This window comes from Staurois parvus, unplaced genomic scaffold (assembly GCF_062004578.1).
Source record: "Staurois parvus isolate SC_StPar_1 unplaced genomic scaffold, SC_StPar_1.0 ptg000719l, whole genome shotgun sequence".
Lineage (NCBI taxonomy): Eukaryota > Metazoa > Chordata > Amphibia > Anura > Ranidae > Staurois > Staurois parvus.
Genome location: NW_028318515.1, coordinates 1,871,194 through 1,885,470, shown reverse-complemented (window position 1 = coordinate 1,885,470; position 14,277 = coordinate 1,871,194). Strand labels below are relative to the sequence as shown.

Sequence of the window (14,277 nt, the reverse complement as noted above, 5' to 3'; positions counted from 1 at the left end):
GTATAATGTATGGCCAGCTTAAGACAGGGAAGGTGGGTGTTTCAACATTCTAGTCAATCAGTTTGTCTATTCTTTGCACAATGATCTCAGTCTAACAGTATAGAGATTCTTATAGCAGGGAATGGCTTACCTGTACTGTTCCTTCAGAACGCTGTGCCATGGCCCGAGACTCTCGCGCATGTGACGTCATCGTTGCTGGGCCTGTCAGGCGGCTGGAGCCCATGAACCTGGAAGGAAGACCGGGTGAAGATGTAAGCCTCTGCAGCGGGGACAGCTCGCCGCTGGAGGTCTCTGTTTTAAAGTGTTACTAAACCCAGGACTCTGCATTCACTATTATCTGGTCTCCCACATTACACAGAACATGGAAGTGCAATTATTGTAGTAAATCCTTTAGATTGTAAGCTCCACAAGCAGGGCCCTCACATTCCTTCTGTACTGAAAGTATTGTAATTGTACTGTCTCCCTTATATTGTAAAGCGCTGCTCAAACTATTGGCGCTATATAAATCCTGTATAATAATAATATAAACTGCTAATACCTTTTCTCATTAGCAGTTAGAGCAGTCTTGTGACTTCTATCAGTGTTCAGCAGAACACTGGTTAAAGCTTGTAGGAGGAGTTTTCTTTCTGCTCTAGGAGGATGCAAAACCCCTGACCTCTGTCTGGACAGTGCTGATTGGCCCTGTGCTGATCACATGCACTCTCCCAAGGAAAAAAAACCTCTATTAAAACTAAACTGAGCATGTGCAGAATGGCTACAGGTCCAGTCTGTCTTATCAGGAGATATATTTGAACAATAGAAGGAGCAGAGAAAACAGGATCAAACAGCCTTTTTGCACAATGCAGATGATTAACCCCTTAGGTTCCACAGTGAGTATAACAAGCATGCTTTACTTCATATAGAGACTGATTTTTACTGTTGTGGGTTTACTAACACTTTAATGTAAGTCCTTCATGATCTGCAGGTATGCAATACATACTAGCACATTATGACATTACCTTGCAGGGGACGTTTTCCTGTACCTATAAAATATGCTTTATTTGCTATGCCACAAGTAAGGATCTGACAGACACGTATAAACTTCAGCACAATCATTTACAAAAAAGTGAAACATGCTTTTGTGCACACTGAAAATACAAGCTTTGTCTGATCCTACCTTAAATTAAAAAAAAGAACATTGAAGGGCTGCGTTAGTATACTTAATTTTCTGACCTACCAGCTGCTGAATATATACCTTTAAAAACAGCTATACTGTACATATATGCTGATATCCCTAGTGCTAGGCAAGCACTTGCCAAATGTAAGTTTTTGTGTGATATTTTAACTAAAAAAATACAGTTTATGAATAAAGTTAATGATGGTGTCTCTTCTGTGTTGTCTAAATTTTATGCACTTACATCATTGGAACTGTTATAGAATATGTAAACCCAACATCTCGTATACTTAATATGTGCCTGCTGTGCTATGTACTTATATGAAAAAGTATCCTGTTCTCTTTGTATTGTTTCCTTTGTACGAAATCCCTACTGTTCCTGCCTATCCGTCTGCTTTCCTGTTAAAAACTGACCACACTAAGCAGGAGAGAATACTGTGGTCAGTTCTTTAGCTATGCTGGGAACTCAACCTGCTCCTCTCCAATGATCAGGCTCGTGCTGACAACCCCACTGCACAGCCATTCACTGTGAAGTTCAATATGCTGCTGTTTCTCCTCCCCTAGCTATTATGCAGCTGAGAACAGAGGCTGTAGGATGTAATCACTTATGAAAAAAAAAGGGGGAAAAACAGTTACACAAATGTTTTGCCATTCATTTCTATTTCAAGTTGAATGGGTTTTTTTTACAAGGTTGGAGGATTGTGGAGAATCAAGTTCTGTGGTGTATGAATAAAACTGAATGGAGAATGAACTGCTTATTAATTTAAGCGGTCAACAGTTTAATTTACAGGGTCAATGCTGTCTGGAAAGTCGATCTCCATAAGGTTGAGAAGTGGAGTGTATGAAGGAGGGTGAAGATGTCACATGTGGAAGCAAAAAGGAGGAGAAAGAAAGAGTGTGTTCACAGATATGCAATTAAAATTCAAATAAACTCACGCTATGTGTGCTCCCTACCTACAACTTATAAGTGTGATCACTATTTACCCTTGTTAGACAGCTGTGGTGAGAGTGCGAACACTTGAGAGGGCCACAGATCTTGACTTTCGATGGTGTACTGGGCACATTTTTGGATGCAGAGATTTGTTAATTTAATTTATTAAAACGTATGTGTTCATATCCATTTTTTATAGCGATTGCAATATAGATAGCGCTGTGAGAGTTCTTCCAGCTGGATATACATATACAAATGTCTTGCTTGAATTAGTTTTTAGCACGTAGCACTTTGATATTTTAAGTGTGTTTTGCACTTTATTGGATAACATGCCATTTATTTGTTTGTAATGAAATAACTATTTAATTTTTATTTTTTGCCCTGAATTCATATATGCAACTTGTTTGACAATAATGAAGTAGGGATGGCTACAAGACTGAACTTTATCTACGATCATTAGCAAATGGATGTTTAGCCCATTTTTGGGGGGTTGTTCAGTAATGAGGGAAGACACTGTATATTGCGTACAAGGCATATAGCACAGGGGTTACAATTTCGAGTCCAGACCTACTAGCCGGTCACAAACTTACTCGCCACCAGTTGCCCCACCCAACCTTGCCCAGGTCCGCCCCCAACCCCAGCCCGCCCCCAACCACTTTCCCTTAAAGCTTATGAAATTACATTTTTCTTTAGAATAAATAGTCCGAAATATAAAACTGTACACAGTAATGTATATTCCAGCTCCCCTGTACTCCATTATAGTGATATGACATGTATACAGTAATGATTACTGACATGTTGTATACAGTACTTACTGTCCCCCCAAGTCCTCCGTGGCTGTGGAGAGGGTGTCTCCCGTCAGCGGAGGAGAGCGGACCTCTCCTACACCTGTCCCCTCGGCAGCGGTGCCGCAGAAGCTGGAAACCGGAAGTTGTAAACCGGAACTCGGCTTCACAATGAGGCTTGGAGCGCAGGTGCAGTCGCTTCAAGCTTCATCTGTGTTCACCGCTCGCAGCCGCTCGCCACAGAGGAATTTCTCCTCGCATTTGGCGAGCGGCTTTTTCAAGCCCTGATATATCATAAGAACAAAAAAAATCAGGTACTACTTAGCAACCAGCAACTGTTGAGATAATAAAGCACTTTATTCAGAAGTATGTAATGTACAGCACAATGTATATAAGATAGGAGTCTATAAGGCAGGGGAAAGGGGTGTATAATGCAAATAGTGCAGGGCTTAGGAATATAAAATGCTGTGGTCAGTGCTGCGTTTAGGAGTGCATAATGCACAGAATGCAGGGGTCAGGAGTGCATAATATACAAGGCACAGAGGTCAGAAGAGCATAAGTCACAGAGTGCATGTGTCAGAAGTGTTTAAAGCACAGAGTACAGAGGTACAAGTGCATAATGGACAGAGCGCAGGGAATCAAAAGGAGTATGTAATGTAAACAATCCAGGACTTAGGAGTAAATAACAGAGCACAGGGGTCAGGAGTACGTAACACAGAGTGCAGGGGTCAAGAGTACATAATGTACAGAGGGCAGGGGTCAGGAGTGCATAACACAGAGTGCAAGTCCACTCACCAGACCTCAGATCAGTGCAGTGCTCAGCGAGGGGAAGTCTTTCCTTTGGTCCTATGACACTGCACATCAGAGTTGAGGAGGACCCTTTCTTGTCTCTGTAATTTATTTGAGATATGACAGAAGAGCCAGCAATACAGTGCAAGTATCAATGCAGTGCTTAAACAAAAAAAAAAATTGGTGGCGGCCACAGCATCAGACCTAGGGCACCCCTTCTTATCTTTACTTCTTCCTCCGCCACCCCCTTTTTTTTCTACCAACTACCATGGAAATTACTTTGTGCTCCTCTCCCGGAACAATACTTTTTCCTTGTGACACATTCCCTTTGGTATGCCCCTCCCCTTCCTTTTAATATATAGTCAGGTCCATAAATATTGGGACATCGACACAATTCTAACATTTTTGGCTTTGATTTGGATGTAAATACCCTCAAATTAAAGCTGACAGTCTGCAGTTAAAGCACATCTTGTTTGTTTCATTTCAAATCCATTGTGGTGGTGTATAGAGCCAAAAATGTTAGAATTGTGTCAATGTCCCAATATTTATGGACCTGACTGTATGTTACTTGTAATCTTCTACCTGTCAGGGCTCCGGGTATGACCAGAGGTGTGTGGACTGACACAGGGAAACGCAGGCTTCAGATATGGTATAAACAATATGATTTATTAAGACTAATAATACAAAACACAGTGCAAAACTAAACATAAACACAGTGCAAACAAACCAAACCACCTACAGATAACAATACATACAATGCAAGAGTCATCAGGCAGGCCGGGTCAGTAGCAAACGGGCAAACGGAGTACCAGGAACAGGCGGGAGAGTGGTCGGGGTCACAAGCTGGGTTCAGTAACTCACGGGCAGCGCGGTGCAGAGGGTCAGGCAGAGAATGGTCAGGGTCACAAGCCAGGGATCAAACAGGAGAAGTCAGCAGAGGTCAGGATCAGGCAGGGTTTCGGCAACAAGTCAGGCAGAAACAGGAACACAGGATACAAGATACAGGGGCCCATGGAAAAACGCACACCAAGGCCCTGAATGTGAGTCTGGCCATTCCTTAAATACAACCCCTGCAATCAGCTTCAGGTGTTTGGCTGACTGCAGGGGTGAGTCTCTGATTGCTGAGAGCACCCGCTGGCCAGCCCTGGTACTGCAGCCCACAAGGCAGGTGAGTCCCACCATTATTGGCAAGTCCATTCCTGACACTACCTGTGTGAACTTCAATACTACCCTACTCTAACATTTTTTATTCCCTTGAATGTACTTTACTGTTGTTGTGCTACAGAACCATTTGCACCTTGGGTGATGGAAAAAACACACTTTGACTCTTTGCTGTATTTTGCAAAACGTTAATAAAAATATTGAAAATAAAAAAGTCCCAAATAAAAATTAATAGTACATAATGTAATTTTTGTGTTATATTTAATGTCCCTTTAAATTCTCCTTTTGAGGTCTTTTTGATATTAGAGTTGGATCTTGGAAACTGGGGAAAATGAACATTTGCCAAAGCACAAATAATAACGGTCACTCACTCAACACATACATAGTTAACTTTTTCTCCAGCTTCAGTCAAAGCCTAGGGTTTTATGCCATTTGGATTCAAGCCAAAAACATAGTGTTCTAACTCAGCTTATTGAAAACTGTGGGGACCAACGCCAACAGGCCAACTATCAACACATAAATAAGACCAACTTGATTTCTGTCCAAGGTTGTATTTTGGGTTATGCTACCCAAAACACATGGAGAAATTACTGCAGGTAAAGTATTTAATCTGGTTCTGCTAAGATTCTTTAGTGGATATGGTTATAGAAAGAGATTAGTGAACAGGATGCATGAGAATATCTGTCAGTATTTAATAGCTTTACCTTTATGTTTTTGTAACAAATTAAAAAAAAATCATCCTGATGCATCAAGCACACAGGTTAATATACTCACAACTGTAGAACAGCAAGAATGCAAGCACCCTGCTATGCTGATCCAGTCTATAGACCCTTCAAAACTGAACAGGTGTTACAAGAAAGGTCCCTAATAAACAGGGCTGTCCCATCATGATTATGGTCCCTGCTTGTGGGGCCCCTTCTAAAAACAAAACAGCCCAGTGTTAAAGTAGACTACTTTAAAAGTATCTACTTTAAAAGAGGGCTAGTATATTTTTTTTTTAAATGTTTTTCATTAAAAGTACATTTGTAGGCTCCTGTTAACTTTCAGAACATCAATAACTTAAGCACATTTAGAGCAAATCACTTATTTAGAAGGTGACAAAAAACTGCAATTTTACTTTTTTTTGTGAAATAGGCCTTTCTTGTAGCTGGGTACTAGTATAGATATGTATAGAAAATCAAAAAGGGTAAAAAGGGAATTAAATTACTTTTCTACATGGACATGTACCAATCCCAAAATTTCTATCACTGCACAGTTTTAACAGCGACATGCTTTTTCATCAAGCAGTACTAGAAGTACTAAGCCCCCTGGCGGGTGAAGCAGGGTCACCCAAGTTGTGGAAGTTAAGCACAAGTCAGTCTTCAACAAAGCACACCATATGAGATGTTGGCCAGGAACCTTAGTGGTCGCCTGTTTTCTTCACTGCAAACTGGTGTCAGGCCATGGTTCCTGGGAGTGCCCATCACTGAAAATTCTGGCTATAGCCTCAGGCAGGTTTGGTAGAACATGTCCAGCAGAAGGACAGCAAATAGATTAGGCCCTAATTGAAAGAGACGAGGCAGGTGTTTTTTAGTCATAAAACGTAGAGCTCCTGTGGGGCAGTGCCTCCAGATGTTTTTGGAAATCTTTTTTTATCGCAAACAGAAAATAAAATAAAAGAGAAAAACTTTAAAAGAAAGACATAAGAAAAAAAGATAATAAATCACAAAAGAAACTAAAGGGCGGCAAAGGAGGGGCCAGCAGCTTGCAAGCAAGTACACCTGTTACTGATATGACAAAATTAGTCCTGATCAGGGGCAGACTGACAACTAATGGGGCCCACGGACAATAGGGGAACATGGGGCCCCTGTGTCCTTGCCCACACTCAAAAAAGCCTATAAAAAAGGTACCAGGGGCATTTCATGGGGCCCCCTACTGACTCCGGGCCCTCGGGCAGTGCCCGAGTACTCGAATGGTCAGTCCGCCCCTGGTCCTGATTAAGGATCTGTAAAACTTTGAACAAAGGCTGGGCATAAGATTGCACAGTATATTTTCCTGCTTTATCCCTTATCAGCTCTCCTTAAAAGCTGCACACTAACAATATGGCTGCTATAAGCTTACCCCTTTATAGTCATGGAGCTGGGTAATTCGTTCTTTCAGATTATTGTTTTTTGTGACTCAGCTAAGCAAGGGCAAATTTAAGCAGTATATTTTGGTTGGTTCCTTAATTGCTTTTTGGTGAATGATGATTTGATCTGAATGTGAATCTTGAGGATCCACTTCAAACTAATGGTTGAGCCAAATCCAAATCTCATCCCTATTAGAGAGGCTTCTTTTTACACATGGTCTAGGAATGTCCTAAAATAAGATCTTTTTGGTCTGATGTAACGAGATGTGGGTGGGACTTAAGGTGCCCTAACGGGTACACTGCACTCACTAATACCTAAACCTTAGGTAGGAGCTGCAGTCCTGTGAAACGAACATTAAGGCAGACTTTCAGAGTTTGGAAGCGAGCAGCGACTTGCACAGTTAACTCTTTGTAATCCATGGTCATATTTCTCACCCTTGTTAACACTAAGTACTTTGGACACACTTCTGTTAGAGAACACCACTTCCCCAAGTGTGCAGCATTTCTGAGTCAGTACCGGTCTCCACCAACACAGCAGTTCCATAACCTACTACCACTGACATATCCCAAGTGTTACTACAGAATACAGGAAACACACTTGTACATAAATAATCAGTAGTGATGCAGCGCTGATATAATTAACAATAGAGTGGATTTCAACCGTGAGAAGAAAGTGAATACGGTGTTATACAGCCCGCACAAACACGGTACACAATAATTCCCTCTATAATATATAATTGTTGTTTGTAGATATAAATGCAGTCCACAGTATATATAGATGAATAAATAAGTTCTTAGAGGACACACATGCTTCTGTGCTGGTGCAAAGTGGTAGGTGACAATCCTTAAATGGCTAGCATGCCCGCTCACCTTCCCCCTGCGACCCACAGGGGCCAAAAAGCCTGCCGGGTCACACCTTGACCCTATGCGTTATCTCCAGGTGCAACACAATCTTCACTCTCCAGTACTCTCTCCTTCACCATCTGTTATTCCCCTTGAATAGGTACCGCTGTACGTGTATTCAAAAAGCTCATAGGATGGTGATAATCATGGAACAAAAACACAAAGATCCTCCATAGTGTAACACTGTATATCACGTTTATTCCTTAAAAAACGCCAAGTCACAACTCACATTTCAGCAGATGAAAAAAACGCTTGTAACACCTCTCATGGGTGTACTGAGGCACTCTGGTGTAGCAAGATGGCGCCAAACCGGAAGTGCGTCACCACGTCACTACGTCACATCTACGCGTTACGCCACGCCCCTCGTAGCTTCGTCAGGATCCTGACGAAGCTACGAGGGGCGTGGCGTAACGCGTAGATGTGACGTAGTGACGTGGTGACGCACTTCCGGTTTGGCGCCATCTTGCTACACCAGAGTGCCTCAGTACACCCATGAGAGGTGTTACAAGCGTTTTTTTCATCTGCTGAAATGTGAGTTGTGACTTGGCGTTTTTTAAGGAATAAACGTGATATACAGTGTTACACTATGGAGGATCTTTGTGTTTTTGTTCCATGATTATCACCATCCTATGAGCTTTTTGAATACACGTACAGCGGTACCTATTCAAGGGGAATAACAGATGGTGAAGGAGAGAGTACTGGAGAGTGAAGATTGTGTTGCACCTGGAGATAACGCATAGGGTCAAGGTGTGACCCGGCAGGCTTTTTGGCCCCTGTGGGTCGCAGGGGGAAGGTGAGCGGGCATGCTAGCCATTTAAGGATTGTCACCTACCACTTTGCACCAGCACAGAAGCATGTGTGTCCTCTAAGAACTTATTTATTCATCTATATATACTGTGGACTGCATTTATATCTACAAACAACAATTATATATTATAGAGGGAATTATTGTGTGCCGTGTTTGTGCGGGCTGTATAACACCGTATTCACTTTCTTCTCACGGTTGAAATCCACTCTATTGTTAATTATATCAGCGCTGCATCACTATTGATTATTTGTATACCTATATGTCCATTTAAAAGGTGAGGATTGGATGTTGGCAGCTGTTTCTTTATTATATATTATATATTGTAGGCTTAGCAGCGCAGGTGGACCTATTACTTACACTTGTACATAACTTCATGCTTGTTCTACTTGGCCTCTCTCAATAACTCTGGTGACTCCCAGACTGGATCCCTAGACACTCTGTGCCATGAATCTGGTCTCAGTATGTGGGGAACCGGTCACTAGTTAGGAGGCTAAGCATAAACCCCCTTCCCTACCCGAGTATCCATCACCTCGGCCATGGTATTATCTGACACAAATACAGTAGTCATTAGCAACAGCAATATAGCCTCATCTGAACAGCATTCTGCTTGTTAGGCTCTGTACTGTATCTTCTCTAACTCTCAGTTCCCTGATGTAAGCCCTGTTCTGTATCGCACCGTGCATGCATCCGTTTTAGTAACTTCAGACTAGGCAGGGTTAATTAACAGAAAAACTTTTCCTTTACTTGTAAAAACTTCATACATTACAGCTCAGAGCATGGTACATTTTCTACAGCATGGTTTACAATCTCAAGCAACTCTCTCTAACTCTGGTGCCTTCTGATAGCCCTCTTGCCCCATAATTATCATACCTCAAAATTGCAGAAAGTCCTTTAAAGTCCATAATTTCTATATCCTGGGTACCCCGACTAAGTTCATCCAAAGGGTACACAAAGGCAGAGTTCACTCACATAGTGGCAGCATCTCCTTCCTAGTTCCCATCCTGGAGATCTTTTTATATGTTTCTCTAGCAAGAGGCAGGGCTCTGTAGAAAAACCTGGGATAGCCTGGGTAGCAGAGTTAACCCCTAGCTTGTCAGGCAGCACCACTTCTACTGTGCAACATTAACTAATTAATAGAATTAACACAGAAGAAAAACACTTGACCAAGAAATACTGGACACAACCATCACAGTAACACGTTAGTACGTACTTACAAGGGTTCACTGCCATCTTATTAGATTTACCTAACATCTGTAATTCTACCAGTCGTCGTTTGGGTTATTTAGATGAAACGAAAATATCTAAATTCACCAAACTCCCTCTGCTTATTGCAGTTCTATTTTTCTAGAAAAATATTGTTTCTAAATGGAAATCCCCTAACCCACCATTGCTAGCTGGCAGGCATTTGTTAATTAAGCATTACTGTTACATAAACTGACCTATGAAGTAAGGGGCTGCCCAAAAACGTTTGACAAGCTGTGGTCGCCTTGGGTAGGAACACATTAAACCATTCCCTTGGATTGAAGTACTGTTTAAAATGTACTGGTTACATTTATCTACCTGTTTACAAAATCCGTATGTAAACTGTAAAATTAGGATGGACACTAAAATACTTTTGGAATACTTTACTATTTTCCTACAAATATAAGAATCATGTGTTGCTAATAAAATGCATTGCATTACTGTCATATTGCCCATGTCACAATGGACACTGTAATGTTTGTTACGTTAAATGTTCATTTTCTTTTAGGTTCTTTTATTCAAATGTATGAACATTCTCTTTGATAGATCAGTAGAAACTGGCTTCATACATATGTATGCATTCACCATGCTTTTTTAATGTGTAACTAATAATAAAAATCTACACCTTAAAATAAAAAAAATATTTAATTTAAGAAATCTAGTCATTTTAAACACCATCTTGCCTTTTCTCCCATGGTATGTGACTGGCTGTGGCCTGAGCACTCAAAGCAAAGTTTGAATTTTACATTTAAAATGCAAAATGTGAATATGTATTCACTTGTAGAGTTATTATTTAGTTTTTGGTGTTTTTTTTTCTCTGCATTTGGACTGCATTGAAGTGGTTATCAAGAAAAAGGCTGCTTTCAACAGCTGCTCCCCAGCCCTCTTAAAACATTTACCTGAGCCCGACCTCGATCTAATGATGTGCCCGTTTGCAGCAGCACTTCTTCCTTCTTTCTCTTCTTGCAGAAGCCTTAGCAGTAGCAGGAGCCATTGGATCAAGAGATCATTTGCTGTCAGTCAAATCTTGTGAGGAGGGAGTGGGAAGGCAGGGCTGAGTGGCTCTGTGTGTATCTATGGACACACACAGTTTGGCTTGGAATCAAGCCCACATGAGTGCCCCCACAGACAGCAGCTTGCTATAGGGGCACTTGGAGAAGAGGAGGAGCCTATATTGCCGGTAGGGAACCCCAAAAGAGGAGGTTTGGGGCCGCCCTGTGCAAACCCATTGCACAGAAAAGGTAAGTATAACAAGTTCATTATTTTCAGTGTAGTGATCCCCCCCCCCCCCCGAAGAGAGGTTCTTTTCCCACTAGTGCATTGGCAAACAGCAACATTCACTCCTTTGGCTCAGTAAACAGTCTAGGGTTTGCCTTTTTAGAGTTTATTGCAGATTCACTTGGATAGGGCTTAGGGAAGTTGTGGGATACTCCAAAAAAAAAATTAACTGTGAGGACACGCTTCCCTTTGCAGATACGTCTCAAAACAGCTCCTTCAGCAGTAGGACATAAAGTGGACAGCACTGGGACATCACTAGCAATGTCCCAGGCAAGACAAACCTTAAGCAGCAAGCAGCAACAGTCATTAGGATCCATCTCTCAGGTCTGTACTAACAGTGTCCCTGGGACTTGGATATGTCCCTCCAGAATCAGGCAGACAGTCTCCACAGTGAAACCTCCAGGCCGGATCTTCGATGAAACTCCTCTTTTAGCGCTCAAAGAATTTACAGCAGAATAGACCCCCCAGCTTTGCACAGCTGGGACTTCGATGATACTAGCAGAATCTTCAGTTGGACTGCCAGGAAGGGTAGCACCCCCTCTGGCTGGGAACCTCTCCTCCTGGGGAGGAAGAACACTCCTGCTCGAAGCCTAAAACTATTTGGAATTGCTTTAGAACAGTGGTCTCCAAACTGTCTCCAGCTTCTCCTGGTGTACATACAGGCCAGATAACGGACAAGGCAATCAAGAGATAACTGCATTTTTGTGGTCCATTCGATGAAACAGGGTCTGGAGCAGGCTGAAAACTCTAGACCAGAACCCCACTAGTCTTGGGCAAGACCAGGAGATATGCAGGACATCCCCCATTGTCCCCAATTACAAAAGCATCTGTCACTTCATCCAGGGTAAGCATGGGCGACTCGAGCAGGGACCCAGTACCACTTTAAAGAACCTTATACACAGCCTCAAAAGTATTTGTGTTGAAAGCACATTTGGAAACTGTTTTCCAAGCCTTACTGCAGTCCTCCAGATCTATGGGGAACTGAAAGTCCTGGTTTCATTGAGACATATAGGAGAGGGATGCTGATGATGGACATCCATTCAAGGATGCACAGATGGTCGAGATGTGGCCAGGGACCCCCAGGGCATGCTGACATGCATGTTCAAAGAAAGTCTTTCGATGTGGATAGGTGGACACGGAGGTGCTCCTTGCTGGGGCCTCATGCGTCTCTCAGATGGCCTCCTAGGGTAGAAAAGTGTGGGAGGAAAGGAAGTTTTGAACCCGTGTGAAGCGTTTGTCTGAATTTATTTATACAGCCGGCCACAGATGGATCGACTTCCATCCAACCAGCCTGTTGGGTTTTTTCAGTGCAATCACTGCCTGCAACTATAGCGGCCAGCAGTGATCACTGTACATGTATTCTGATTGTAGGGAAACTTCCCACTGTCAGAATATAATAGCACAGCAGAAGGGATTCCCCCGCCAATACTAACTGTGATGATGGGGGAATCGATTGTTTTTATCTCCTTCTACGTGTGGTGGAAGAAAAGATAATTGTATAATCTATATGCTGCTTATGAGTGTGTGTTTCTGTGTATGTATATGTATGTATACTGTATATAGATAGATTCTGTAGATAGATAGATAGATAGATAGATAGATAGAAATAATCAGGTGTTGGCTAGATCATTATGTCATTCAGGGACATTTACAGATGAGACTATAGTTAATCCTTTTTCCCCCTAGTGTCTAATACTGGGACTGCTACATCACTTCCTGTTAGCAGAGTGGATCCAGTTCTTCTGACAGCAGAAATTGCTGGGACCTGTAGTTCAATAGCTAATACATAGTGTATTTTTGAGTGCTAATTGAGCTACGACTACCAGAGAGCTGGGGAAGCAGAAGGTTGCTGAAAGAGCAGACATATTCTACAGCAAGGAACTGGCTCGTGCTCTTGGGGCAGGATTCAGAGATGAACACAGAGGGACTACAGTTCTCCTCCAGAAACAGATTGCTGGCTACCACTGCGGGACTCTACATATTAGTTCAGCACAGTGGTGACGCCAATTGCCACAACGGGATCACATCAGCTTCTCTACATCAGGGCTGTCATTATCCATTCTTCAGCCAGTAATTTCTGCTTGCTGCGCTGACAGGCTGTCAGGCAATAAATTTGCACTTCTCTGCAAACAGCCAAGAGCCTGTGCAAGAACTCTGTTCCTAGGAGACTATGCTATCCATGGGATTGGTGAGCAGGCAGATGTCCAACCTCTTTCCGACAAAAATCTAGAGACACTGCATGCAGACACCTTTACATCTCAGTACCAGAATATCTTTGCTTTGAACATTTACCACAGCCTATCTCTTATCTTCATTGAATTACCATTACTGTATATGGGCCCCATCATTGCTACCAGAAGACAATGGTTACTATCACATCAGGAATTTTAAACATCTCAAGACTCAAGTTATGATTTCTAGTTAAAGGTACCACTTCACATCTAAGCCATTGTTATTCAAATTAGGGTGTCTCTACCTATTTTTGCCAGAGTGTATATATATATATATATATATATATATATATATATATATTTACATAATTCTTTGCACTCCCTATTGTGATGTCGGGAACCCAGAGGGAGCTGATAAGTGTACAAGCCTTTTCTTCCCCCTTCTGCTGCTTGCTGGTGTTGCAGTTGCATCATTACAACATACCATTTGTGACTGTATAAGCTGTTAACCGTTGCTTTTTTTTTTTTAATAAATATATATATATATATATATATATATATATATATATATATATACATACATCATATTGCCAAAGGTATTGGGATACCCCTCCCAATTATTGGACTTAGGTATTCCACTCACCTCCATGGCGACAGGTGTATACAATCAAGCACGTAGGCATGCAGACTGCTTCTACAAACATTTTGGTAAGAATGGGTTGCTCTCAGGAGCTCAGTGATTTCAAGCGTGGTACCGTGATAGATTGTCACCTGTGCAATAAGTCCATCCGTGAAATGTCATTGCCAATAAATATTCCATGGTCAACTGTTAGTGGTATTATAACAAAGTGGAAGCAACTGGGGACAACAGAAACTAAGCCATGAAGTGGTAGGCCACGTAAAATGACAGAGCAGAGTCAGTGCATGCTGAAGTGCACAGTGCGCAAAA

The 14,277-nt window shown here is 42.0% G+C and overlaps 1 long non-coding RNA gene across 1 annotated transcript in view; it reads right to left on the bottom strand.

The window, feature by feature from the left end:
- LOC149445535 (uncharacterized) overlaps positions 1-9,637 on the bottom strand; it is a 116,587-nt gene extending 106,950 nt beyond the window's left edge. Inside the window, exon 1 of the long non-coding RNA XR_016306392.1 lies at positions 9,508-9,637. This is a non-coding gene — a long non-coding RNA (uncharacterized LOC149445535). The remainder of the gene's footprint in view (positions 1-9,507) is intronic.
- Between the last annotated feature and the right edge of the window lie 4,640 nt (positions 9,638-14,277).